Raw genomic sequence first — 5,904 nt, 5'->3', positions numbered from 1 at the left:
AACGACCAGTTATTTACCGATTGAATAATTAATCCAATGACTCAATAACTTAGTCAGATCGATTAATGGTTCAGTTTTGATAACCATAAATCTATGATGGTGGATCTTTATCTTATGAGAAAAGGACAAATAGGTCCCTGATCTTTTGTCTCGCGGACATTTTCGTCCCTGACCATTGAAAAATACTTTTAAGTCACTGACCTTCACAAAACTTAGACGGATCAGTCCCTGACGAAGACATTTGGACGGATCAGTCCCTGACGGAGGCATTTGGACGGAGGGACTGATCCGTCCAAATTTTGTGAAGGTCAGGGACTTAAAAGTATTTTTCAATGGTCAGGGACGAAAATGTTCGCGAGACAAAAGGTCAAGGACCTATTTGTCCTTTTCTCTTATCTTATTTTGTTACTGTGTTTAGCATGTAGGAGAAATTTTTTTCCTTTTTAGGTCAGATTTGTTAAGTTTGCACATGGGCCTACTACCGGGCCTTAGCATGTCCCTTCATGTTTTAAAGGCAATAAACAACGTAAAATTCTTAGTTTTTCTTTCGATTAGTTCAAATTTAAAATATTTGATTCTGTTCCGATATCATTACTTTGTTTTAAAAGCTAACTAACATGGTGTACATTGTAATTTTTTTTGGTGACTTAAAAGAAAATAAACAAAAACTAAGAAAGAAAAAAAAACAAGAAACTGCTTAAAAAAGGCAGTCCTGTTGAATACTACTCTCAAACTTCTTCCAAGGCAATGGAAGCTCCACTTGGGGAGAAATAGTCCTCATTGCAGTCTTTGCCATGATGTCTGCTACTGTATTTGCATCTCTCAAGATCAACCGAAGATCAGCACGCCATTTCCAAGACATGATATCTCGGATTTTTAACACCAAAGGATCAATAAACCCAGAGCAATCTTGTAAATTATTGACAATAGTAAAAGCCTCCACACAGTCTGTCTCACATATAATGTCTCTTTGTCCCGAGTCCCATGCTAAAAGAAAGCCTCTCCAAATAGCAAACAACTCTCCTTGCAAAATGCTACGACTCTCAATTGTTCCCAGACAGCCTCGTTGCCACCTTCCCTTCCAATCTCTGCTAACACAAGCAAAACCAACTCGAGCACCACTGCCAGGATAGCTAGCATCACGTTAACATCTATCAAATTAAAAACTAAACAAAAATTAATATTTACAAATTACAAGGACAAAATGTTGCAGATTTTTATAATAAAAAAAAAATTATTTAAAGGCAATAAACAACGTAAAATTCTTAGTTTTTCTTTCGATTAGTTCAAATTTAAAATATTTGATTCTGTTCCGATATCATTACTTTGTTTTAAAAGCTAACCAACATGGTGTACATTGTAATTTAATTTATCACGTTAACATCTATCAAATTAAAAACTAAACAAAAATCAATATTTACAAATTACAAGGACAAAATGTTGCAGTTTTTTATAATAAAAAAAAAATTTATTTAAAGGCAATAAACAAATGATGCTGCATACACAGTGCTACTCACCCCACACTCGAATGCATAGACTGTAAATTCTGGCAATGCTTCCCTAATGTATAACATAAAGTACATGTTCCATTAAAGAAGGGACAGTACTTGGACACCCTTTTTTTACTTATGTAAGACGCAAAATTCAACAAGACAAATTCATAGAATAACCCTAGAGAAAAAATATTATTATTATTCTGCAGCTTATAAGTCACAAGCAATACAATGGATGAAACCTGAAAGGACAACCAATATTATTATTATTATTATTAATGTGTTTCTTCTTTCACATGGTGAAAATCGTACAACACTACGCATTACATCAATCTTCAACTCTTGATATATGTGCTAATTGTTATACTTTAATTTGATATGGTGATAATTTAATTATTTGGAATTTTTAAATTTAGGCTAATTTTATTTACAGAAAAGTTCTACATCCATGTAAAAAATATATGGATGTTATCCAAGTAACTTTCTCCATACGCGCGTTCCTCCACCCCCATAATCGTTTGGAGTAAAGTATTGTTTTTGTCTCCAACGTTTGGGGTAAATTCTATTTGTGTCCATAACGTTTAAATCGTTCTATTTGTATCCCTAACATTTATGAAAGTAATTCAATGTTATCCTGCCGCCAATTACACATCATAAACGCTTTAGTTTGAGTTTTAAAAATCTCTTCTTGAAGAATACAAATGTCTGGGATAGAATCGATGATCCACTCCAAAAAATAGCTCATCAAAAGTTGAAACTAATTCCTACAACATTTACATAATTCACTTTTCTAGAGACATAATTAAATCTAAATACAAATAGTGGGTATAATATTAAAATCGAACACATCCAAGTGAGACCTAATTGAGAATGAATACATCAAAGTGAGAATAATTGAAAAATATAATCTGATTTGTTAGTATAATTGATAGTAGGATAATATTGAATCACTTTTATAAACGTTAGGGATACAAATAGGACGATTTAAACGTTAGGAACACAAATAGAACTTACCCCAAACATTGAGGACAAAAACGATACTTTACTCTAATCATTTGTTATACACGCGCCTCATGTAACGTATATAACGTAAATCTTCTACTGCGTGATAAACCTTTCTCAACGTAAACCTTGTTCTCTTCTCGTAAACATTGTTCTCTTCTCGCATTTCTTTTTCTTCTTCTTTCTTTTTCTTCAAACTAATAAAAAATCCTTATTTTTCTCTGTTCGCATTTTTCTTCTCTGCATTATGGATCTGGATTGAGTTCGACGTAATTAGCTTCGTCGTTCTTCTTCTTCTTCGTTTTCTTCTTCGATCTGGACTTTTGAATTGAAACAATGAATGAATTAACTTCAAATCAGTTGAATGAGTGCGATTTGGATTATTCTTCCGAAACGCATAAATTTGATGAGGTTTGGATTATTGAATTTTAAATCGAATTCAATGGAATGCAATTGCTAATTTATTTGAATTGAATTGAATGGACGGAGGTGATCTGAATCTGAAATGAATTGAATTGAATTGATAATATCTAAATTGTAGATAGAGTTGTTTCGAATTTGGTTTTGTATAATGGATTATCTTTTGTTCACTGTGAGTAACTTTTCAGTTTGGTAAGTATTATAGAATTGTTTCACCATGAGCATGTGTTCAGTTTGGTATGCAGAAAGTAGTCTGTAAAAAAATTAGAAAAAAAAGTTTGTTATCCCACGAAGAAGCGACGTTGAACGATGTGAACGACCTTCAAAGCCCGCCACGCGTCAAAACAAGAGACCGGCCCAAGAACAGACTTGGATCAAACTTGGAAAAAAAGATCTCAAATGCCATGAAAAAAAAGAAAAAGACAGCTCCAAGCAAGGTAAAATTGACTTGCTTACGATTAGGTAAAAATTCAGTTGTGCATTTTGCTAATATACAATTAATTATGTCTTTTTTGTAGTTGAACCTTTTAGACGTTGTATCATCGATTCAGTCAAACTCCAGTATTTACAATGCACCAGATATGAATTATCCAAGAGAGGATTATACGAGTTTTATTTTTTATTAATAGATTTTTCTGTTCACCCATGAGCACATTTCGGTTCGACAAGTATATTAATTTCGGTTCACCGAGGTTATAGGTGGGTTAATTTCTGACTGTTGTTAGTCTTTAATGAATAGTCACTTTTTTTGTGAAATTCTTTATTCCAAAAGTCAATTTTTTCTTTATTGTGCTATGTCATAGAGTTTAGGTATTTCTAAAACTGAATACTGATAGAAACATTTTTTTTATAATTAGCTCTCTGAATTTCTGTACAGTGTGTTTGTAATTTTTGGTTCGGCCAGTGTATTAATTTCGCTTCACTATGTTTTTTGGTGTTCTTAATATATTGGTAAATACACCAATTCCAATCACTGGAGAACCTGGAACAAAACAGCAGCCAGACAGTTCCAACAGATAGGACAAGGAGTAATCCATCTTGAATCAGATATAAATATTAACATTTGATATATACATTGATATTAAGAATATATATATACATTAACATTTACATTGACACATATACATTTGAAAGAAGTATTGTTTGCTTTTTTAAACAAGTTAAACAAAATATTGTTAATTACAACCAGTTAATCATAGTATGTCATATTTATTATCTAAATCCCATATGAGAATTTACAATAAGGGCTGGAGAGGGTAGCAGATGGCTTCGGGAGTCTTATTGCTTCAGATTCCCGAATCAGTTAATGTACTTACGTTATAGTGCGGCTTCTCCTTCATTGTCACCATTGTCTTGTTCTGTTTTGCTGTAATGAAAAAATTTGGTCAATACTTCACTCAATACACTGATAAGCTCAAGCATATATATCTTAATCAAGTCAATTAAAATGTCACAGGTCACCGAACCGAAATTCATTCATGCACAGAATGAAACAGCTAGAAATATGATTGCTGCATGCTATCACAATAATCTTAAATATTGAAAAAATTTGGTCAATACTTCACTCAATACACCGATAAGCACAAGCATGTATATCTTAATCAAGTCTATTAAAATACCACAGGCCACAGAACCGAAACTCATTCATGCACAGAATCAAACATCATAAATAATGAAAATACTAGAAAATGATTCTTGCATGCTATCACAATAATGTTAAACACTGAACCGAACAACATTCATTTGGTGAATAAAAATCACAAAGGCCACCGAATCGAATAACGTTCATGTGATGAATAAATGGCGATCAACTTTCAATCAACAAGAACAGTATTTCTCCATGCGAAAGAAGTACTGAACAGAGTAACAACCAATTTCAAAACCCTAGTTAAACTATCCACTTAACTGAATGAAAATAACAACAAATTTCATTCAAAATCCTAGTTATACTGTAAAAATTTAATCATAGTAATCCTAAACCCTGAAAAAGAAAAAGAATGCCACCAAACCGAATAATATTCATGTGAAGAATAAATCCCTCAGTTAATTAGCTTTTCAGATCTTCAACCTCCCGGAAAAAGAATAAAATTATATCATAGAAAGACAATATTAATAATGAACCATCCAATTCCATCATGAATAATATATGGTTGTGGTTAAACAGAATAATACAGAAAAATAGAAAGAAAAAGAGAGGGGACAAATATTTCTAACACATGTTCTCTATTCTTAGTCCAGCAGAAGCAACAGTAGCATTGGTTGTTTTTTTTTTTATCTTGTTCAACCAAAGCAGCACGTGCGGTTGTGATTGTGCTTGGAACCAAAAAAGCATCAAATGCAGTGCAATCTATCCAATTCATTAAGAGCTTCTCTTGTTCCCATATCTCTAGAATCCAAACCTTTTTAACTATCAGAACGTGACTGAAGTTTGAGTGATTTTGAGAGAGATTCGAAGAGAATGAGCGATTTCGTACGTTTTGAAGAAGAAGAGACGGTTTTTCATCATGAAGCGCGAATGAAGATAGTGGTTTCGTGTGTATAGGGCGCGTGGAAGTCACGTTTATTTAATAAGATTGAAAACGCGTAAGTTGTTTTGGGTTTGGGCAAACTTGGTTACATGGATGTATAGCATCCCTGTTTTTTTTTTATATAGAAAAATATTGGTATTTTTGTTAAAAATTAGATTATTTGGTGTAATTATAGGTAGGTAAATTTTGTAGGTAGAGAGTCCATAAGCAGGATGCGTGTGGACATGTGTCAACATTCTGACAACACGCAAGATGCATGTTAGACACGTGTCATTATTCTGTCAACACGTAAGATGCGTATTGAGTACGTGTCAATATTCTAACCAACACACAACATGTGTTGGACATATTTTTTACATATCTATAATACTATATATTTCAAATATCAATATTTAACTAAAATACTATCTTTATTTTTATATTAAAAATAATTTTTGACAAATTTATATCAAGAAATATTA

This window comes from Arachis ipaensis, chromosome B02 (assembly GCF_000816755.2).
Source record: "Arachis ipaensis cultivar K30076 chromosome B02, Araip1.1, whole genome shotgun sequence".
Taxonomy (NCBI): domain Eukaryota; kingdom Viridiplantae; phylum Streptophyta; class Magnoliopsida; order Fabales; family Fabaceae; genus Arachis; species Arachis ipaensis.
The sequence above is the reverse complement of the archived record's forward strand: the minus strand, read 5'-3'. Positions refer to the sequence as shown.